Genomic DNA, 24353 nt, shown 5'->3' on the forward strand with positions numbered 1-24353 from the left:
GCTCTTCCTGTGCCTGCTGGTGCAGGAGCGGAGGCTCCTGTAGCGCCTACCGGATGGGAGGAGAGTAAAAAGTCCATGGTTAACTATGTCAATGTGTGCATTGACTTGCTGTCACCTGATTGGCTGATTTGATACTTGCACTAATGAGCAGGTGTACAGGCGTACCTAATAAAATAGCCAATAAGCGTATATAAACAATATTCAAAAATTCAGAATAATCCTTCTCCCTGGCTCCAAACTGATTGCCACGGTAACACAGCGGTTAGTGCGACACCTTTACAGCTTAGGGCATTGTGTACCTCCTTCCCATCAATGCATGGGTTTCCTCCAGGTGCTCTGGTTTCCTCCCACATTCCAAAGGTTAAAAGGTTAATTGGTCATTGTTAATTGTCCTGTGATTAGGCTAGGGTTAAGTAGGTGGGTGCTGGGTCATGCGGCTCGTTGGGCTGCAAGGGCGCGTTCCACTCTGTATCTCCAGATAAATAGATAAATAAATGTATTCACAAATTTGGCATCCGAAGGGGCCTTGACACATTCTCATATCTGCTCACCATAGAGGTTATACACTTCTTCTACACCACCTCATCAATGTCATTATTACTCTGAGTCTCACCCATTCCACTGCTTTCCCATTCTTCTCGCCTTGCTCCCTCCAAGTATGAGACTATCCAAAACTCACGCCAACCATGTTCACTTACTTGGGTACTGCTCAGGAGTACAAAAACTCATGAACTGTCCCTCTTTTGCACTATTTAACTTATGGTAATCTTTAATGTCTGCAGCATACTGCTACCACAAAACAACAATTTTCACGACTTGCAGTATGTCAACGATAATAAAGCTGATTCAGCATTTTGTGCAAGGGAGATAGAGTCATAGAACAGTACAGCACAGAAACAGGCCCTTTGGTCCATCTAGTTCCTGCCAAACCATTTAAATTGCCTATTCCCATCGACCATGTCTTACAAGTCTGACTGACTTTTTTTTGAGGAGGTAACTAAGAAAATTGATGAAGCCAGTGGTAGGCTTAGAAAGGACTTTTGACAAAGGTCTGCTGGTCCAGAAAATTAAGGGACAAAAGATCTGAGGCATGTTGTCAAACTGGATCTAAAATTAGCTTGATGATAGGTGCAGAGGGTGCTGTGTGGCTAAGCACAGCTCCAAAGCCGTATTCAAGTTTGCTGACAACACCACTGTCGTAGGCTAAATCTATGGTGGAAACGATTCAGCAAATAGGAGGAAGATTGGAAATCTAGCTGAGTGATGCCATAACAACAACCTCTTACTCAATATCAACAAGACCAAGGAGCTGATAATTGATATCAGGAGGAGGAAACCAGAGATCCATGAGCCAGACCTCATTAGAGGACAATCTGAGGTGGAAAGGGTCAGCGACTTTATATTCCTTGGTGTTATTATTTTGGAGGACCTGGCCTGGGCCCAGCATGTAAGTACAATTATGAAGAGAGCACGGCAGTGCTTCTACTGAGGAATTTGCAGAGTTTTGGCATGACATCTAAAACTTTGGCCATCTTTTATATATGTGTAGTGTACTGTAGATGTGCATTGACTGGTTGCATCACAGACTGATATGGAAACACCAATACCCTTGAACAGAAAATTCTACAAAAACTAGTGGATACAGACCAGTCCATCAAGGGCAAAGGCCTCCCCACCATTAAGCACATCTACATGAAACAGTGTCGCAAGAAAGTAGCATCCATTATCAGGGACCCGCACCACCCAGGCCATGCTCTTTTCTTGCTGCTGCCATCAGGAGGAAGGTGCAGGAGCACCAGGTACAGGAACAGTTACTACCTCTCAACCACCAGGCTCTTGAACCAAAAAAGATAACTTTACTCAAGTTCACTTGCCCCATCATTGAAAGATTCCCACAACCTATGGACTGTCTTTCAAGGACTCTTCACCTTGTGGTCTGGATGTTTATTGCCTATTTACTTATTGTTGTTATTTCTTTCTTTTCTATATTTGCACATTTTATTGTGTTTTGCACATTGGTTGAACACTGAAGTTGGTGCAGTCTTTCATTGATTCTGTTATCATTATTATAGAACATAGAATAGTACAGCACAGTACAGGCCCTTCGGCCCACAATGTTGTACCGACCCTCAAACCCTACCTCCCATATAACACCCCACCTTAGATTCCTCCATATACCTGTCTAGTAGTCTCTTAAACTTCACGAGTGTATCTGCCTCCACCACTGACTCAGGCAGTGCATTCCAAGCACCAACCACTCTCTGAGTAAAAAACCTTCCTCTAATATCCCCCTTGAACTTCCCACCCCTTACCTTAAAGCCATGTCCTCTTGTATTGAGCAGTGGTGCCCTGGGGAAGAGGCGCTGGCTATCCACTCTATCTATTCCTCTTATTATCTTGTACACCTCTATCATGTCTCCTCTCATCCTCCTTCTCTCCAAAGAGTAAAGCCCTAGCTCCCTTAATCTCCGATCATAATGCATACCTCCTAAACCAGGCAGCATCCTGGTAAATCTCCTCTGTACCCTTTCCAATGCTTCCACATCCTTCCTATAGTGAGGCGACCAGAACTGGACACAGTACTCTAAGTGTGGCCTAACCAGAGTTTTATAGAGCTGCACCATTACATCGCGATTCTTAAACTCTATCCCTTGACTTATGAAAGCTAACACCCCATAAGCTTTCTTAACTACCCTATCCACCTGTGAGGCAACTTTCAGGGATCTGTGAACATGTACCCCCAGATCCCTCTGCTCCTCCACACTACCAAGTATCCTGCCATTATCCCATATCCCAATTATCCCATAGATTGATTGAGTATGCCCTCAAGAAAATGAATATGAGGATTGTGTATGGTGACATAAGTATTTTGATAATAAATTTACTTTGAACTTTGAGGGAGCTGTGGATGGGTGCTTTTCTGATAAGAAATTTGTAACAAGTGGTGTACCACAAAGATCAGTGTTAAATTTCCAAGTAGAGTTTATTTTCATATGCACAAGTACATGTATGCACAGGTGCAATGAAAAACTTGCAATATTATACACGTGGTATTCACAAAAAAACTTAAATTAAACATAAATTATGCACAATTTTACACAAAAGAAAGAGCACAAACAAAAACAGTGCATTTTAATGCAAAGTAGTCAGTGTTGCTGAATTATAGTGCTGGTTGGTTCAAGTACCGAATGTTTAAAGGGAAGTAGCTGTTCTTGAACGTGTTGGTGTGGAACTTCAGAGTTTTGCACCTCTTAGCCAATGGTAACTGCAAGAAGATGGCATGGCCTGAATGGCGGGATCTTTAATGACAGATGGATTTTAAAGGCACCCGAGGAGCAACTCTTCACGCAGAGACTGGTGAGTGTATGGAACGAGATGCTAGAGGAAGTGGTTGAGGCAGGTGCAAGAGCATCACTTAGTAAGTACTTGGATAGACATATGGAGGGTCGAGGCTTAGAAGGATATGGAGCAAACACAGGAAATTGGAACAAGCTGTGGTTGGCATATACTTGTTGGACCTTCATCTGTTCTGTATTTTTCTATAGCTCAATGTTGAGGCAGTACCTCCTACAGAAATCACTTAAGGTGGGGAGGCAAGTTCCTGTGATGTAATTGGTCTCAATCAACTACTCTCTGCAGCTTTTTACATTCTTGTACATTACCATACCAGACCATGATGCCAACACCAGGATTCTTTCAACAGTACACCTGTTGACGTTTTTTAGAGTGGTTGGTCACAGAGTAAACATCCTAAGAAAGTAAAGACTTTGGCGCACCTTCCTTATGCTGGGCCCAGGACAGGTCAACCACTACATTAACTGTGGCTATCAGACCACTGGAATATGACACTGGAGAGGTAATAATAGGGGGCAAAGAAATTGTGGATGAATTTAATAAGTATTTTGCATCAGTTTTCACTGTGGAAGACACCGGCAGTATGCCAGAAATTCAAGAGTGTTAGGGGGCAGAGGTCAGTGAAGTTGCTATTACTGAAGTGAAAGTGCTTAGGTAGCTGAAAAGTCTGAAGGAAGATAAGTCACCTGGATCAGATGGACCACACCCCAACATTCTGAAAGAAGTAGCTGATAAATTGTGGAGGCATTAGTAGTGACCTTTCAAGAATCACTAGGTTCTGGAATGGTTGCAAAGAACTGAAAAATTACAAATGTCATTCCACTCTCTAAGAAGGGAGGTTGGCAAATGACAGGAAATCATAGTCTAGTTAGTTTGATTTCAGTGGGTTGGAAAGGCGCTAGAAGTTATTTTTAAGGATGAGGTTCCCAGGTACTTGTAGGTGCACGATAAGATAGACTAAGGTCAACATGATTTCCTTATCAAGAAATCTTGCCTGACAAATCTGTTGGAATTCTTTGAGGAAATAACAGACAGGGTAGACAAAGGAGAGTCAGTGAATGTCATTTACTCGGATTTTCAGAAAGCCTTTGACAGGTGCTGCAGATGAGGCTGCTTAACAAGATAAGAGCCTATGAATTACTAGAAAGATACTAGCATGGATAGAAGATTGGCTGACTGGTAGGAGGTAAAGAAAGGGAATAAAAAGGGTCCTTTCTGATTGGCTGCCGGTAACCACAAGGGTCTGTTTTGGGACCACTGCTTTTCACATTATACAATATGTCAATGATTTAGATGATGGAATTAACGGCTTTGTGGCCAAGTTTGCAGATGATAGGTGGAGTGGGACATAGTATTGAAGAAGCAGTTATCTGGCAGTTGGAATATAGTGTTGGGAATTGTTTGATAATGCACTTTCGTAGAAGAAAAAGGCGTATACTATTTTCTAAATGGGGAGAAAGTTCAGAAATCAGAGGTGCAAAGGGACTTGGAGTTCTTCATACAGGATCCCTTAAAGGATAACTCGTAGGTTGAGTCGATGGTAAGGAAGGCAAATGCAATGTCAGCATTTATTTTGAGAGGACTAGAATATAAAAGCAAGGATGTGACGCTAAGGCTTTAAAAGGCATTGGTCGGACCACACTTTTGGCCTCTTATCTAAGAAAAGATGTGCTGGCATTGGAGAGGAAAAGTGGAGGTTCATGAGAATGATTCTGGGAATGACATGTTTAACATATGAGGAGCATTTGTTGCCTCTGGGCCTGTACTCACTGGAGTTTAGAGAAATGAGGGTGGGGGAGGAATCTCATTAAATCTATCGAATACTGAACAGATGTGGACAGAATGTTTCCTGTAGTGGGGGAGTCAAGGATCAGAGGACACAGCCTCAGAACAGAAATGAGGAGGAATTTCTTTAGCCAGAGGGAGGTGAATCTGTAGAATTCATTGCTACAGATGGCTAGGGTATATTTAAAGGGGAGGTTGATGGCTAGGGTATATTTAAAGGGGAGGTTGATAGGTTCTTTGTTAGTAAGGGTATCAAATGTAACGGAGAGAAGGCAGGAGAATGAGGTTGAGAGAAGTAATGAATCAGCCATAATGGAATAGCAGAGCAGGTTCAATGGGCCAAATGGCCTAATTTGCTCTTCTGTCTTATGGTCTTAACTCCCATGAAATCAAAGCTGCTGACTCTCTCTATAACCAATGTAGGTGGGTACATGTCTGTTTATCTTCTTTCCTCTTACTGAAGTCAACAATCAGCTCTTTAATTTTACCTGCGTTATAAGAGAGGTGATTCTTGTAGCACCACACAGCCAGGTGTCCTATCTCACTATCGCTGGGTCCTTTTGTTGTTCATAATATATTTAAATGACTTGGATAAGAACATAGGTGATATGATTAGTAAGTTTGCAGACTACATGAAACTTGGTGGAGTTTGTAGATAACAAAGAAGGTTGTCAAAGGATACAATGGGACATTGCTCAGCTAGAAAATTGGGTGAAGCAGATGGAGATGAAATTTAATCCAGACAATTGTGAGCTGATACACTTTGGGAGGACAAATTCTAGTAACACATAAAGAGTAAATGGTAGAGACCTTGGGAACATTGATGTATACTGAGACCTTGGAGTTTAAGACCCTAGCTCTCAGAAAATGACGAAGCAGATGGATAGGGTAGTGAAAACACCATTTTGTATGCTTGCCTTCGTGGATCTACACATTGAAAATAAGAATTGGGATGTCATACACCAGGGTCGTTACAGACTTTATTAAAATATCTGTAGATGAGTGTGTCCCCACAAAATCATTCAGGGTTTTCCCCAATCAGAAGCTCTGGATGAACAATGAAATGCAAAATCTGCTGAGAGCCAGATCAGAGCCGTTCGAGTCTGGAGATCAAGAATGCTACAAGAGGTGCAGGAAAGATCTCTAGAAAGCCATCTCTCAGGCAAAGTGGAGATTCCAGACTAGACTGGAATCAATGAAGGATGCTCAACAGCTGTGGCAGGGTTTGAGTGCCTTAACTTCCTACAAAGTTAAATCTTGTGACATAGGGGACAGCAGAGCGCTGCTTCCAGATGAGCTCAATGTCTTCTATGCTCACTTTGACCACCAGAATGTCTCCCAATGACACTTTGGTCTCAGTATCTGAAGATGATGTGTGGGCTGCCTTCGAGAGAGTGAATCCAAGGAAATCATCCAGTCTGGATAGAGTACCTGGCTGAGTACTGAAGACCTGTGCTGACCAACTGGCTTGTGTATTTATAGATATCTTCAACCTCTTGCTCTGGCAGTATGTGGTACCCACCTACTTCAAGCAGGCTTCAACTGTACTGGTGCCCAAGAAGAGCGTGGTAACCTGTCTAAATGATTATCGCCCAGCGGCACTTACATCCACAGTGAGCGGAAAGTCCTAGAAAAGGTAGGTGGACTTGGCTCAGAACATCATGGATAAAATCCTCTCAACCACTGAACATAACTATATGAAATGTTGCTGTAGAAAAGCAGCATCCATCATCAAAGAACCTTACCACCCAGGCCATGCTCTTTTCTCGCTGCTGCCATCAGGTCGAAGGTACAAATGTCCTAGGACTTGCACCACCAGGTTCAAGAACAGTTTCTACCCCTCAGTCATCAGGCTCTTGAACAAGAGGGGAAAACTACACTTATTTAAGGACTCTTTTATCTTGTTATTTCATGGTCGTTATTTATTGCTATTTATTTATTGGCTACATTTGCACAGTTTGCTTATAGTTTACAGTTCCTGATGTTTACAGTTTACAGATCCTGTTTACAGTTACTATTCTATCGATTTGCTAAGTATGCCTGCAGATAAAGAATCTCAGGGTTGTATGTGGTGACATTAATGTGCTCTGGCTCTGATAATGAATTTTACTTTGAACTTTGATATTGCAGCTGTACAAAACAATGCTTAAATCACACTTAGTGCACAGTGAACGGCTGTCGTCAGCACAATACAGGAAGGGTGCAGGAACAACAAAAAGTGTGCAAAAGAGATTCATCAGGACGCTGCATGGAATGTAGGGCTGTAGTCATAAGGAGACAATGTAAAGATTGGGTTTATTCTCACTTGCACATAAAGCTGCTAAGGGGTGAATTTACAGAAGCTTAGATAATTATAGGGCATAGATTGGATAGATGGTCAGAGACGTCATCTTATGGCAGGGGAGTCTAGAATTAAAGGGCAGAGGTTTAAGGCAACAGGGAGAAATTTAAAGGCGATCTGAAGGGCATTATAGAATAGAACTTTATTGTCATTGTTCAAGACAACAAGATTGCATGGCACAGAATTGCACCCAAAGTCTTTTATCTATGAACTTGTGAAACTGGTCACTGAGGAAGTCGGCTGGACAGTGAATTGGGACAGGGAGGAGGATAAATAAGAGTGAAGGAAGAAGACCATGGATGGGGAAAGAGGACAGAAAACAGGAAGGGCTGGGGGAAAGCAATCAGTGGTTAACAATAAGGAAGATGATGGGGCAGGAGGAGGAAAGAACATTGGGAATAGTTGCTGGTTGGGGGCGATGGCAGATGTTGAAAGGTTTGAAGAATGTCAGCTGGAGAGGTGATATGGGGAAATGGATCAGAATGGGTGTTGTCAACAGTGAAGAGAGGAGGGGACTACGTGGAAACCAAGAAATACAAAAGGGGAATCTGGAAAAAGTGTGAAGAATTTGGACTGGAGTTAGGGGGACACAGAAGAGATTAGGCCACCCTGTGCACTGTAAATGGTCTGCAGTGTTCAGCCTTGTTTGACAGAGTCATAGAACACTACAGCGCCCATGTAGTCTAAGTCACTGAACTATTTTTCTGCCTAGCCCTATCGAACTGCACCTGGAACATAGCCCTCTATACCCCTCCCATCCATGTACCTATCTAAATCGCTCTTAAATGTTCAAATCCTTTGAATGGCAATGATATCTATCATCAGTATGGATGGCCACTCTCCTCCACATTGACAAAGGAGCCGAAATGAAAAGGCCGAATATCACGTTTTGTGCAATCAGATTTCTGACCAACACAATTGTTGGGCAGTGGGACTGAATCTCTGTATCTTCAATATAGACGGATGTTTCAAAGCACTTCGCAGAAGGGTTAACAAATAACTTAGTGCTGAGTTGCATAAGGAAATTCACCAAAAACGATGGCAAATAGGCGGCAAGGAGTAAGTAAAATAGGAGAGGTTTATAACAGGAGACAACTTCACAGCTAGGAGTCAATTAAAATCATACCCTCAATAGAATAGTTTTTATTACATTTTCTGACTTTTTTTTCTTTTTACTGTTCTTATTTTTTTTGCTAATTGCACCATGGTCTTCTCACATACTGCTCATGATTTTAAAAATATTCTAAAAAGCAATCTTTTTTAAAAATAAAGTCATGATTTTTGAAATTTAGCTGATTTCTTCTCTCCGACACGCCGTCATAGCAACCTCTCTGCATTTGCAACACTTTTCCAAGCCTATTTGAAGACGAGGGAGGGAAGGAAAAAAGAAAGAAAAAGAGAGAGAGAGAGAGAGAGAGAGAGAAAATGAATGAGAATGAATAGTTTCTTTCACTTTGAATTTTTGTGATGGACACATAATTCGCAGCACTTGCAAACAAAAGTTTCATCAGTAATTTTCCTTCTGCAGCACCTGTGCCCTATCGGCCAATCCACCCGAATACTTCGCACGGATGGCGATATAGCGCAGAGCTAGGGGGAGAGAGAGAGAGGGAGAAAAAGCAAGAGAGACTCCAAATCCACCGACTGAAGGATCTCCAGGCCGGAGCTTACCACCAACTTGTTAGCTAATGGTTGGTTAGAAGGTCTCCTCACTTGTGTTGATATCACTCCACGGGGTCATCGCAGTTGCTCTTCCAGCTAGAAAAGAGGAATATTTAAAAAAAAATAAATGGGCCGGGGCCCACGGTGCTGACAGGGCCTCCCTTGGAGCCAGTTGGTTTGCAAAGGGTGGGTGTATGTATGTTATGTGCGTGTAGGTGGCGGCGACGGAGGAGGAGGGAGAAGGGGGCAGGGAGGTGGGAGACTTTCTGTTTCCCCCCCCCCAACCTCTCTATTTTCTTTGGGAGGGGAAGTGAGGTGTGGGGGGCGGCTGACTGAGGGAGGGAGCGATCGAGCAAGGGAGAGGGAGAAGGGGGTTAGTCCGAATTGCTGCAGCGGACTGACTGACTGACAGCACAGAGGGAGGGAGGGTTGTTCTCTGGCTCTTTCCAAGATGGCCACCAACGATGGAGTAATGCAATAACTTTACATCGCGACTGCCTGTTTTTTTTTTGTTTTTTTTTTGGAAAAAAGTTGAGAGGCTACTTTTTTAAAAAAAAAAGAACCCTCAAAGAGAGAGGGAGGCGAAGGAGGGGGAAAAGAAAATAAACTGCATTCTGGCCCTTTTTGTTTCTCTTCAGAAGAAGAAAGAAGAAGAAGCACCATGTCTGATGTGTGTGTCTGTTGCTGGCAAACACCTTTGGATTAGAGCCGGCGAGGACTTCAACCGAGAGCTGGGGCTTTTTCTCTCTTCCTTCATGATTTGAGAGGAGGATTAAAGGAACAAAAAAAAAGCCTTAGATTATATTGGATCTACTCCCTGAATTTCTCTTCCTATGTTTTTCTCCCCTCTCTCTCTTTACATTTCTCCTGTCAACATCACACACAAAATATTTTTTTCTCTGCGCCCGTGCCTGGAAAGTTTTGCGAAAGGCAGGGTTAAGCTACCGTCGAGAGGAGAAGAAGGGGGAAAAGTCTCTTGTATTTGTTTCTTTTGCCAGGAGCGAGAGGGATTTGGAAAGAAGAAGTAATTTAGAAAGAATTTGAAGGGAAACAACAAAAACCTCGACGCGTGAGGCCGGATTTCTCTTATATCAAATCGTTTTTGTGCGTGGGGACGTGGCAAGAAGAGATTTCAAATATATGTTTTAAAGGGAAGGGAGGAAAACCCCTCAACATCGAAGATTCTGGATAAAATTTCTGGTGACCGGCAACCTCCTTTGATCAGAACAGAAAACTTGTTTACTGTTCAGTAGAAAGCCGTCAACAATAACGGAGAGAGCCTTGCGTTAAATTCTGAAATATTTACAGGGGGAAAAATATTCTTTCTGTTCTCTCAAACTGAACCAAGCGCTGTTTACACCGATGACAGTTGAGGTCATGAACACAAAAACTCCGCTCTTCTAGGATTTAGAAGGTAAGTTTTGTTTAATTAAAAATAAAGTTTCTTTTTTATTTTAATTCAGATGTACGAATTGGTTTGGTGGCCGGGTTGCGTGGCTTCGCCTCCCTTTCAGGCCATTGGAGAAACGGGAGGGAGGGAAGGAAGGGGGGGGGGTCGGTCTGGGCGCCATTGTGCAACTTGCTCAGTCATGGTTTGTAAGCTTCCCCCAGAAGCTGTACTCTGACGACTAATATGCATCTATTTTATTTATACTTTTCAAAAGGTAGCAAAAAAAAAAATTGACAAATACACAACTGCTCTGCGAAGTGATCACTTCAAAAAAATTTTTGTTAATTGCACCATTTTGCTGACGAGAGTTGGAGGGAGGGGGAGTCGAAGTTGGGGAAGGATTGGGAAAGAAAATACCGGGTACAAATAAGAGCATTCAAGGACTTTTAATGCACAGTTGCTGTAACAACTGTTCACTTTTATTTTCTGTTACGATATTTGTGTCACCATTTTGTTGACTAGGAGTTAGAGGTGGGCGAGTTGTTGGTGGGTGGTAAAGAAAATAATAGGCATACATTAAGTGTGCAAAAATGCACGGTTGCCGTGAGAATTGATTACTTTATTGGCTTGCAATTTTTTTTTCTCTTTTAACTGGAGTTGGAAGGGGAGGAGTTGGTGATGGAAGAGGAAAAATACTATTCAGACATTAGCGTGCAAAATGCACGATCCCCCATAAAAATTAATAGCACTTTTTCCTTGGTTTTAATTTTCATTACATACTGGAGGAGTTTGCAGGGGTTGAGGATGGAAAAAAGGGAAGGAAAAGCCCATCCAGACACGTCTGGAGACAAAGCCAGGAAGCGTCCCCTGAAAAGCTGTCAAGCAGGATTATTTTTCCTAAAAAGCAACTTCAATTTCCACGTTTTGCGACTGGGCGATGGAAATATTTCATTAATATGTAGGGTTTGCCTATTTCCCCGACTTTAAATTTGTTTTTTTATTGATAGCAAAACCGCCCAAGCCCTTGTGTGTCCAAACTGCGCGGTCAAGTTGCCAAGTGGAGGACTAGCCGCCCAGTCATGGCGGATTCACTGTCCGTGTCGGTGTGTGACCGGAGTGTGTGTATTTTTAATTTACACGCTACTAATCTTAATTTGCATTTTGACATCTCGAGGATCATTTTACATTTCCAGCTGCTTAATGTAAAATCAGTTCGTTTATTTTCATATCGAGTTAATGTAAGAGTCGAGCATTTTCAAAAGCTGCTTTGACGTTGTGACATGGCCTGAAGGTTTTGGTTTTGGGCCTTCTTGCATTGGTTGACATAACTCAGTTGGCAGTTTTAAATTTCCTCTTCGTTTTGTGATAGATTGTTAAACTCATAATGTTACAATAACAAGACTTTGCAACCCCAGGTCTCAGTAAGAGACTTGTATTGCATTAGCATTTTCACTTGCTTTTCAGGGTGTCTCAAACAGTTTACATCCAGAAGTAATCACTGTTGTAAAAGTCAGAAACGTGGCAACCAGCTTAAGCATAAGTGCTTAAGATGATAAATATTGGCCAATCAATGCAAAGTAGTTTCATGGGTTCTTTTGCATTTTTCTGAGATCTGACTAAATTTCTCATCTGAAAAATGACATGTCTAACACAGTGGTACTCCCTCAGTGTTGTATGGATTGGTATTCCAGATTTTTCTGTTCAGTAATATATATAACTTCTAATTAGCGAGCCCTCTATGTTACATTAGAAATCAGTACTTTGGGAATTGGTATAAGACCTGCCCGACTTGCTGAATATCTAGCATTCTTTTTCTGCCCATTTTCGGGAAATAGCTGGATCTGGTAAAGTTATCGTCAAGCCTTTGAATTGTACTTGTTTTAGTATTGTAATGCCAATAGCTCTTTATTCTGAAAGGCCATACGCTAGAGCAGAGGTTCCCAACCTCTGTGCCATGGACCAATACCTTTAAGCAAGGGCCTACGGACCCCACTTTGGGAACCCCTGCGCCAGAGTATGGTTCAATATATAAAAGTTCAGAGAAATTCATTTTCTTTAAATTTGCCAGAATATTGGTACATTTTCAACTTGCAGTTGAAATAATATTTTGAAGGTCATGTATGTAATATATTTTGCTATATCTTAACATTTAGCATCAAAATAAAACTACATTTTTAGAACAAAAACAGAATGCTGGAGCAACTCAGTAGGTCCAGCAGTACCTTTGGAAGCAAGAGGTGTATGTTTAATGAGTTGGAGCAAGACCCTGTATCAGTCTTGGTGTAGGGTCTTGATTTTGACTGGCATCTTTTGCCTCCACAGATGCTGCTTGACTTGCTGGGTTCTTTAAATGTTCTGTTGTTTTAGATTCCAGTATCTGTTGTCTTTTTTTGTCTTCATTGTAGTTAGCAGCTGGTCAGTTGTATAGTGACATGGAAATAGATTAAAATGTTAAATAGCAAAATAGTTTTTGATTTTATTATTGCATTTCATTAAGAACAATGGACATTAGATGTCTTCAACAGTCAAGTTGGTTGGTGGTATCAATTTTAGAGTTAGAATTGTTGGAGGAGGAAGTGAATGTTGACTGCTAATTCAACAGATGTTTCTTTTATAAAGGAATAAATAAGTCTGAAGTTTGTGGGGGGAAATTTTTTCATATAAAAGCATTTTATTGTGACAGTTGGGAATTGCTAGGCTATGGGATATATTTCGATTCCTATTTATTTATTGACATACAACGCGGTGTCAATCCTTCTGGCACTTCAAGCTGCGCCGCCCAGTAATCCCCTGATTTAATCCTTCCTGACTAATCACAAGGAAATTTACAATGACCAATTAACCTACCAACTGGTACGTCTTTGGAATGTGGGAGGTAACTGGAGTACTCAGAGGAAACCCATGTGGTCACGGGGAGAACGTACAAACTCCTTACAGGCAGCGACAGGAATTGAACCTGGGTCGCTGGTACTGTAAAGTGTTGTGCTAACCTCTACACTGCTGTGCTGCTCCCATGTTAGTCCATGCTTGCACTTTGGTATCTTTACTTGCCTCCTCTCCATAGTCGACACATTCACAGTGGAAAATGTGGACTTTAATATTCTTATTGTTAACATTGTGGAACTTTTTTGAATTTTGTAATGTTAACTTTAGAAAATTTAAGTCTGGTTTATATAACTAGCACTGTGCTTGAAGAAGCTGATTCTTTGCAACAACTTTATTTTGAGAGTGATGTTTGTATTTTTGGGCCTGTTAATTTTGGACATGTATGTATATATTCAGATTCATGAGAAATACTGTTCTTTTGTTTTGGCTTAGTGTGTATGTGCACTTCCCATCAAAGATTTGCTCTGAAAATGTTTGGCTTTTACTAGTTACCAGGTATTACATACAACACATTGATTATCATACTACTTTCTCATAAGTTAGAAATAATTTCAACTGACGATTTGAAAATACAAGCAGAAATGGGGAACTTCAGTGTTCTGTCTCATCTCTTTCAATGACACTAGGGGATTGAACTTGAATAATATACAGACTTGCAGGGATTCCTAACTGGTTATGGTGAACAGTTCTATAGGCATTCAAAATTCACCAGTTCTGTGACATTTTACTGCAGTGGAATTTAAAATGGAAACGTGTCAATAGTAAAATTGTAATGGAGACTAAATTGCATTTGTGCCACTTGGTCAGTTGGCTGTTGCTATCTTTACATACTCTTAATCAAAAAGCAAGTAACTGTTGATGCTGGAAATCTGAAATACCAGAAGATGCTCAGGCACTATCTGTGAAGAGAGAAACTGAACTTGGGTTTCAGGTCAATGACCTTGCATTACAAGCTATTGTAAAAGGTCACTAAATGCAAGAACTATGTCCGCAGTTGCTACCTAATCTGAGTGCTTCTAGCATATTCTGTTAACACTTAATTTGATTTTCTCAATTGAGTCCTGTAAATTGAAGCAAATATTCTTCATATTATTGACGAATTATACTTTTAAAAGTAAAATATAGTAGATGTGTGTCCACATGAGAGATCAGGATATGTGACCCGAAGGTTGGTCAAAGAGATATCTCTTAATGCATATCAAAGATGGATGTGCTTTCGGAAAAGAGTTTGAGATTGGGGCCCTGGTAGCAGAAGCCACCACTGCCAGTCAACTAAAAGATGCAAGGGAGTTGCAAACTCGAAAGGTGTAAAGGTTCTAGGAGTGGATAGAAATGAATATGTGGAGATACTTGAAAATCGGTAGAATTTTTAGAAAATGAACAATTAAAAAAAGATTTCACAAACGAGAAAATGAACGCATGCTGGAAATCAAAGCAACACATGCAAAATGGTGGAGGAACTCAGCAGGCCAGACTGCATCTATGGAAAAGAGTAAACAGTGGATATTTTGGACTGAGACCCTTCTTCAGGACCTTGTGTGTTGCTTAAAAGAAAATTCTTGTTTTGTGCAGCTGATGTTAACATCTGTATCTTGTATTTATTGCAGTTATTATAGATTCATAAACTAATCTGCATATTTTGTGAATTGAAATTATCATCCTTATGAGTAGAAAATAATATTAATCATATGGTACTACCATCACAAACTTTCCCTGCCATGCATAGTATATTATGATTTCATCTGATTTTTAAGCGAACTATCCTCCAAACACGAAATATTAGAGGTGTTTGAGGACTGAAAAAGTTATACAGACTGACCACTTTAATCTCTGTCATGGGAAAAGTTGTAGAAACAACAATTAGGGGCAGAACTTGGTTTGGTGCTGATTTTAAAAAGAAACACTTAACTTATTTTACTCCAACCCTTTTAAAAAATAAACTTGAAAAAGATGTATATTTGCTATAAAAACAGAAGGCTAAGGAATAAAAGGAGCTGTAGAAGATGGAAAGAAAATTGGCTCAGTGGTGCAGCAGTTTGTGTTGCTGTCTCCGTGATCCAGTCTCAAACATGATTTCCAGGCATTTGCATGTTCTCCCTGGATTGAGTGGGTTCCCCACAGGAATGATGTTTTTCCTCTTCATCATAAAGGTGTGCCAGTTGGTACATTGTCAATTGTCCCTTGTGTAAAATGAGTAGTACGAGTTACAAGACAGTTGATGGGCATGAAGGGGAAGAAGGAAAACCTTTTGGAGAAAGTGGGGTTTTGGGAGTAATAAAATTGTTGTTAGAGATGGCATTAGTTTGATGCACCAAAAGATATCCCCTTCTACCATAAAATGTAGAAAACAAAAATCATAATAGAATTCAGGGTTGTCCTGTTTAGAGTAGAAAGTGGGAGTGGGAATATTTAAGTTCATGAATGGTATGGTTGACGTGTGGCCATTTGGTTAAGGCGTAGGTCTAGTGATCTGAAGGTTGCTAGTTCAAGCCTCAGCTGAGGCAGTGCGTTGTGTCCTTGAGCAAGGCACTTAACCACACATTGCTGTGCGACGACACCGGTGCCAAGCTGTATCGGCCCTAGTGCCCTTCCCTTGGACAACATCGGTGGTGTGGAGAGGGGAGACTTACAGCATGGGCAACTGCCGGTCTTCCATACAACCTTGCCCAGGCCTGCACCCTGGAGACCTTCCAAGGTGCAAATCCATGGTCTCATGAGACTAACGGATGCCTATAAGTGAATGGTATGGTTGATGGCAAGATTCTATTCTCATTGATAGAATGAATGATATTAACAGATGTTCAAAAGGTGATTGATGTTTTTATGCAGTTTGTGTCCATTGTTAGTGGTAATGCTAACATTCAAAAGGATTTGGATTAGATTGTTCCTGGTACCTGACTAGGCTACCTTACAATAAGAAGCAAAAAATGCTGAAGACAAATGCAAATGGACATGGTCAATGTACGAGGAGCATTTGATGGCTTTGGGCCTGCACAGATTGGAGTTTTCAAAGAATCACTGGGCGGGGGTGGGGGGGCGTTGCATTGAGACATTGCATTGGATATTGAAAGGCCTATCAAGAGTGGATATGGAGAGGATATTTCAAATAGTAGATAAGTTTAAGTCCAGAGGACACAGCCTCAGAAAAGAAGAGCATCCCTATGGAACAGAGATGAGGAATTTTTTTAGCCAGATGGTGGTGAATTTGTGGAAGTCATTGGGTATATATAAAGCAGAGGTTAATAGGTTTGTGACCATTAAGGTTGATGGGAAGAATGGGGTTGAGAGGGGAAAAAATTGGCCATGTGGAATGGAGGAGCAGAGTTGATGGGCTGAATGGCTTAATTCTACTCCAATGTCTTACGGTAATTTTATTATAACAATTTGATAAATTTAATATCATTATGTAATTTCCAGGAAGTTTACTTCACCTATCTAAAATTATAAAATTGGTGATGATGTTGATGCAGCGATGAACTAGCTTGGTCAGATGGGCTATACTAAAGTATGAATATTTCCAGATTGTGTTTATTTCAGTCACAGATCCTTATCACTTCCACATTTTCACAACCTAATTTCTGAAAATCGATGGATAATCTAGGTGCAAGAAGTATATTAAAAAAATTTGCATTGTTCAGCTGATTTCTTGGGCAACTTAAAACTTGCTGAATCACTGGAAGCTCTTCATTACGGGGCCACCTGCAGTCTTTTTACAAATTGAGTTATGTTCACCATTCAGTGTGAATCTAATGGGATCCATAGCTAATGTAAAGCAGTAGTCCATATGCTAAATAAAATTATGATGGGAGTATTTACCTATTTAGTAAACAGTCTTTGTCTTAGGCTTTAATTTAATTTATTGTTTTGCAAATATAATTTTTAGAAAAGAATTATGTATTTATGTAGAGATACAGCACGGAACAGGTCCTTCTGTCCCAACGAGCCACATCACACCGCTCAGCAACCCAGATATTAACCCTAGTAGGTCAGCTGTGGGCAAATAGGCCAAGTTCAGATTGAGCCCAGCTAGAAACAAAGTGGAGGTCAGTAGTATGTCGTAGTTGTGGCTTGCTTATTTGTCATACTGTTGTAAGGAAAAATATTCTTCTAAGCTGATGTTTGGAACAGATATTGAAGGATATCAAGTTAATTTATACATTTATATTCAAAATTAAGGAATGAGTTGTACAGAAATTCAAGTGATGAAAGCTTTTTTTAATGAAGATGTATGCAGATATTTGTGGATGTACACAAAATATTTCTATGGAAGTGTTAACCCCAGGTCTTGAAAATCCGTGTTTGGTTCTCTTCTCTATTAACCCTTTAAGTTAATGATGAATTTTATTTTTTTAGGGCTTTTTATCATAGTTTTCTTGCTATACGAGAAATATTTATGAATGGAAATGGAGTGGGATTTGGTATTTCTCCAGTAAGCACGTGGTAAATTACTTAGCGATTCTGGGATATCAAAGAACGCTGGCTATGTTGAACATTGTTGAACAAGTTTTAATAAGGTAGGACTTGGAGACTAGTCAAAAGGGAGAGTGGATTTTTGTGCTTTCATCTGTTTGCCCTTCTGAAGTCTTTCTTGGATCATTCATTTCCTCCTTTCCAGCAGTGGTACAGCCTTTTGACTTCAGTAGTTTATCACGTATGAGCTAGATACGTAACATCAGTAAGTTTAAGCCATAGATTTGGTAGCATTCATCTATATTTAACTGCAAGTTTTAAAGTTTATAACACTGAAGGTAAGTGTTCTGCTATGGGCATGTACCACTGAAGCATGTGGATGAGCCTTCCTTCCCCAGCCCCTCCATGAACTTCTGTTGCAACTTGTACATTTACTAATTACCAGAAACAAATTTTATTTTCTGAAAAAAGTTCAAGTATCAACCCTCATTGAATGTAGAAGAACGTATCAGAACAGCATCAGACAGAGCAATCAGATCTGGTGAAGTTACAATACAGCAGAAGCAACATGTCGATGAATCAGCTAAGTAATTCTACAATTAGCATTTGAACCTCTGCAGTCCTGCTATATTCAATCAAGTGGTGGTGAACAATAATAAGTAACAGACTTTCACAAGGGTGGAGAATCCCACATTTGAGTGTAACAGATGAAAACCTTTAGCCCAGGGTGAGTGGAAGAACCATCTCAGCAGTTTCATGAGGTCTTCATTGTCAATTGAGTTCTCTCAATGCAGCAAAGGCTAAGACATTTGACACCATCCCAACTGTAGTGCTGAAGGATATTCCGGAACTTGCTGCATTGCTGGCTAAACCATTCCTATAGCATTACACTGGTGTTTACCTGTTCAGTCAGGAAATTGTCCAGGTTAATTCTATTTATAAAAACCCCAACCCAATGTGTAAAGGATTTTGTTTATTTTAAGTAGCCTCCAATCCATCATTGCAGGTGTTCTTTGTGTGCATGACTTAGTTGCAACAATTTTCCCAGTGATAAAGCAGTGTTCAGGCTTGTACTAGTGATGGCAAGTAATATTCAGACAAAAGTGTCAAGCAGTAAATATACTGAGAAAATGAAAATCTCCCCTTGAAGTTCATCTGCCTTACCACTACTGGTATGTTGGGGTGGTTGACAAAGGCTGGGTAGGGAGAGAAGCTGAAGAATGTCCATTGACAAGAAGGAAGTTGATTGAATATTGCCTAGGTCTGCAGATAGCATTCATTGCTTCATTATTAGGGAAGAACTGCAAAAGGGATTGAGAAAACTGCAGTCAAAAGGAACACCTCATTATTCAGCTTGCAGTGACCAGAAGATGATGGTTGGGCCTTGGATTCAGTACCAAAGAACTTTTGCAGTGATATCTTGAATGTGTGGAGTATAGAGGGATCAAAGTGTACTTGTGCCTGAAACAAAAATCTAGTGTGTATCTGCTGTAAGTATAGAGTCATAGAGCTGAAGACTTGACGTTAAGGGCACATTAGCCAGGATCATTTTGAAAGGCAAGGCAAGCTTGAGGGACTAGGTAACTTGTTACTCTTATTTTCTTGTTTGTGTACACTGAGGCTGAGCTAGGCTCAAATCATAACATAAATATTATCAGTATGAGAGACCAGGGATTCTCTAACATCCAAAGTGTTTTCACTTTTTGATGCACCTGGGCAGTTTTCTGTTTCGACATGTCAATGCTATAACTGCATGAGAACAGATTGATTGGAGGCCCAGCTGATTCTAGTGTACAGCTCTTTAATACTAACTTCTATGCTATTTGCAGAAAGACTTCTGATTTTCTTCTACTTCCCCCATAATTTGTTATTTTAAAATGTTGTAGGTATCAGCTATGTTTAAAATCTGAATTACAACAATTAGTTGCTAATTATTAGGTCAGGCAACATCAGTGGAGAGAAAAACAAGCGCTATTTCAGAATTGGAAAAGTTCTAACCAGTGCATCATTCCTGAGAGTTAAATTATTCTCCCCAAAAGCAACCCAAACATAGAAAGCCAGTATCTACAATTATGTTCTTGGTATAAACATTTCAGACGTGTATTATTACTGGTTTCTGAAATTCCAGTGACATCACTATAGTTTCTAATGGAAGCAAGTTACTTGGGGCAAACTGCTTTGCTATTGATAGTAAGTGGCAGGTGGCATAATCCATCCTTCTAGAAGTTTCATGGCATGTCTTTGGTTTGAAAGTTGTGCAGCCATTTTTCTTCTGATTAAAGCTGTTAGGCTGACACATTTCATCAGCTTTAGTTGCTCTGAGAATGTTGATTTTTGTTTTCAAGTTATTAGTTGCAGTGTCATTTATTAATTGAATTGCATTGACTTAAATTCTACACATACACGAGGAGTAAAAATCTTTACATTATGTCTTCATCTAAATGTACAATGTGCAATCATAGTAATTTATAATAAATAGAACGATCAGTATAACATAGGAATACACTCAAATCAGTGTGAGTTGATCAGTCTGATGGCCTAGTGGAAGAAGCTGCCCCGGAGCCTGTTGGTCCTGGCTTTTATGCTGTGGTACCGTTTCACAGATGGTAGCAGCTGGAATAGATTGTGGTTGGGATGACTCGGGTCCGCAATGATCCTTCAGGCCCTTTTTACACACTTGTCTTTGTAAATGTCCTGAATCATGGGAAATTTACAACTACAGATGTGCTGGGCCGTCCATACCACTTTCTGCAGAATCCTGTGATTCAGGGAGGTACAGTTCCCATATCAGGCAGTAATACAGCCAGTCAGGATGCTCTCAATTGTGCCCCTGTAGAAAGTTCTTAGGATTTGGGGCACCATACCAAACTTTCTCAACTGTTTGAGGTGAAAGAGGCACTGTTGTGCCTTTTTTTTAATCACACAGTTGGTATGTACAGACCACGTGAGGTCCTTGGTGATATGGATGCTGAGGAACTTAAAGCTGCTTACCCTCTCAACCCTAAATTCATTGTTGTTAATAGGGGTTAGCCTGTCTTCATTCCTCCTGTAATCCACAATCAGCTCCTTTTTTTTGTGACATTGAGTGAGAGGTTGTTTTCTTGTTCCCACTGTGTCAGAGAGATAACTTCTCTGTAGGCCACCTCGTTATTGTTTGAGATTAGACCAATCAATGTAGTGTCGTTGGCACATTTAATTAGCAGATCTTCGGTATACAGGGAGTAAAAGAGGGGACTTAGTACACAGCCCTGAGGGGCTTTCTGTGTTGAGAGTCGTAGGGGTAGAGGTGAGAGAGCCCACTCTTACCACCTGCCAGTGATCTGACAGGAAGTCCAGGATCCAGCTGCACAAGGCAGGGTCAAGGCTGAGGTCTCTGAGCTTCCTGTTGAGCCTGGATGAAATTATGGTGTTGAATGCTGAACCGTAGTCCAAGAACAACATTCTCACATAAGCATCCTTCTTCTCCAGATGTGTAAGGATGGTGTGTAGAGCTGTGGCTATTGCATCATCTGTCAATTGGTTGTGTCGGTAGGCGAATTGTAGGGGGTCCAGCTTGGGTGGTACCATGCTACAAACGTAGTCCTTGACCAGCCTCTCAAATCATTTGCATAATATTGAGGTGAGTGCAACAGGACGCCAGTTGTTCAGTCATGTTACCATGGTCTTTTTTGGTACAGAGACAGTGGTGGATAATTTGAAGCAGGAGGGCACTCTACACTGGGAGAGGGAGAGATTAAAAATGTCTGTGAACACCCTTGTCAGTTGTGCTGCGCACATCCTGAGTACTCGCCCTGGGATGCCGTTTGCTCCTACATCCTTGACTGTCCACTCATTGGAAACATCTGTGTACCTCAGCTACAGACCAGGTTGCAGGTTGTAGCGGTGGCTTTTCTCGGAGGATTAGAGTTAGAACTGAGCATAAAGGCTATTGAGCTCATCTGGGAGAGAGGCCACGATGTTGGCAGCACCGCTAAGTTTGGCTTTGAACTCTTTGATGGTATGTAGCCCTCGCCACAAGTCACGTGTGCTATTCATTGTGAATCTTGACTCAATCTTGTCCTTGTATTGTTGTTTCGCAGCCTTGATAGCTTTGCACAGATCATAGCTGCTTTTCTTGAGCTCTTTGCTGATTGCCGGCAGCATAAGCTCTGTGTCGCACAGTAAATGCTGCTCACATGGAACTATTGATCCAGGGTTTCTGGTTCAGGAAGACCCTGACCGACTTCTGGGGGACAACATTGTCAATGCACTTCTGGATGAAGCACGTGACTCCATCCGTGAACTCGGAGACATCCTCATCATGGATCTGATCTTATTGCAAGTTAATTACTTTTATTGAGACAAGTAAGTGTAGCAGTTTTTTTTTAAGTACAGTTTACTTGAGGTAGTTCACTGAGTAAATTGCAAATTGGTCAATGCTAGAAGATTTTAGATTTTTTTTACTTAAGACCTGGTGACTGTTGAATGATTATCAGCAATTGAAATATATATTTTCAAATCAGTGGAATTTGTACTTGTGATTTGTTTAGTTGTTTAAGCATAAACTACCTGATCTTTGAATCTTGAAAATGACAACTGTGTCCTGAGTACTGTAAGGTAAAAGGAATTTAAAGTTAATGCTTTTGAGAACTGTGGTAGAACAGGAAACATGTTAACTTTTGCTGAATTAATTTGCCAGTTGTGCATGGTTGGAACAATAAATAACTAGTTAGTTATGTACAACAACAAAACAAATGGTTTTCGGACTCTTGATTCCCATAGCACTTCAAACTTATGGCAGTTGATTAGATTAACTGGCAACAGTTTTTAATGAGGAATTTTAATCTCTTAATGTAGCCTTGTATCACGGTCACATGTGAACATGCATTAGAAGGAAGACAATGAGGTAAGTAAAGGCTTTGTATGTATTAGCTGTGAGTTTTTGGTTATTTTCTGAAGTGTTTCAGGTTGTGAGATTAAGATAGCTAAAGTTGTTGCTAGTAGTAGTGGACTTGGAATAGAGTTGCTTACATCAAGCTTTTGCTTGCAAACATTGTATTACATTACCAGTACTTTCAGCTTGTGTTGTAGAACAGTGATGGGGGCCATGTATTATGATTTTTGTTGTTTTTATGTAGAAGTGATTAATTTGTCTTTTGGTTCCTCTTATTCATTCAATGGGGCCCACAGTGAAAGCCTGTAGGTTTTGATGCTTTAGGAAATTTAATAGTGTTATTTGTCTATTTTTTGGAAAAATATAGACCCGGCTGGTGGCGTAGTGGCATCAGTGCCGGACTTCGGGACGAAAGGTCCTGAGTTCGAATCCAGCCAGCTTCCCTGCACGCTTTCCATCCGTGCTGGGTTACGAGCTGGTGATCTCTTTGGAAACTCACCCGGCAGAAGGCAGTGGCAAACCACTGCTGCAATTTGCCTCGTACACGGTTCCCCACTACGTCAGAGAGGCCTGGAGGGAAATTGTCTGCTAACCGGAGAAACTCTGGATCTGACATACCTTTCCCTTTTTTTTAATTGCTCATCACAATTTAAAAAAAAATGATTGCTTTTCATACTTAGAATACATTTTTAAAACAGATTATGTAAGCCAGTTACTTTTGAACAGAAAACCATAGTCATTTATTCATATAGATCATAGCTACAGAGTAAGAGGCGTGCAAAGTCTGCTCAACTGAAAATTCAAACAAGAAACAAGTAGACTGCCTCCACCTTTTGATGCTGCACTATCATTCATTGATATCATGGCTAATCTACCTCAGCACCATTTTCCTGTGCTATCCCCATATCTATTTAGTTAATATCCAGAAATTCAATTTTTTTCCTCAATAAATTCAGTGACTGAACCTCACTGCCCTCTGGGATAGGACATTCCAATGATTTTCCAGCCTCTAATTGAAGTAATTTTTCCTCCTCATAGTCCAAAATGGTCTATCCATCATTCTGAGATTGTGACCCTGTTGTTTAACAAGTCCATAGGATATAGGAGAAGAATTAGGCCATTAGACTCATTGTGTCAGCTGTGCCATTTGATCATGGCTGATTTATTTTACTTCTCAACCTCATTTTCTTCTCTTCTCTCCATAACCTGTCATGCTCTTACTAATCAAGAACCTTTCAGCATCAGCTTTAAATACACCCATTGACTTGGCCTCCACAGCAGACTGTGTGAAGAATTTTATGTTTTAATATGATTACTCATTCTTAGCCCTGAATGGTGGTCCAGTCTTTTCAAACTCTCTTTGTATGATGAACCTATGGTCTTTGTCCTACTCTGAGGCAGGTTTTTTTTGGGGGGAAGAAGATCAAAATTACATACCATTGCCAATGCCATTTCACCCAAATCCTGTCTAATTGGAGCAAACACGAGGAAATCTGCAGATGCTGGAAATACAAGCAATACACTTCAAAGTTGCTGGTGAACATTGAATTCTCAAACTTCCGCTAATGCCCCACCTCCCCCTCGTACCCCATCTGTTATTTATTTATATACACACATTCTTTTTCTCTCTCTCCTTTTTCTCCCTCTCACTA

General features: G+C 40.7%; 1 protein-coding gene across 10 annotated transcripts in view; it reads left to right on the top strand.

Moving 5' to 3' along the window:
• Window positions 1–9208: 9208 nt before the first annotated feature.
• The window catches only part of kmt2ca (lysine (K)-specific methyltransferase 2Ca), a 487395-nt gene continuing 472250 nt past the window's right edge, over window positions 9209–24353 (top strand). For 8 of the 10 annotated variants that reach the window (XM_072254063.1, XM_072254067.1, XM_072254066.1 and 5 more), the window contains exon 1: window positions 9549–10556. The gene's annotated coding sequence lies outside the window, so the exon portion shown is untranslated. Of the gene's footprint in view, window positions 9329–9548; window positions 10557–24353 lie in introns of those variants that run through there. The other 2 variants (XM_072254064.1, XM_072254065.1) reach the window with 2 other exon arrangements.

The sequence above is a fragment of the Mobula birostris genome, chromosome 3, assembly GCF_030028105.1.
Source record: "Mobula birostris isolate sMobBir1 chromosome 3, sMobBir1.hap1, whole genome shotgun sequence".
Taxonomy (NCBI): domain Eukaryota; kingdom Metazoa; phylum Chordata; class Chondrichthyes; order Myliobatiformes; family Myliobatidae; genus Mobula; species Mobula birostris.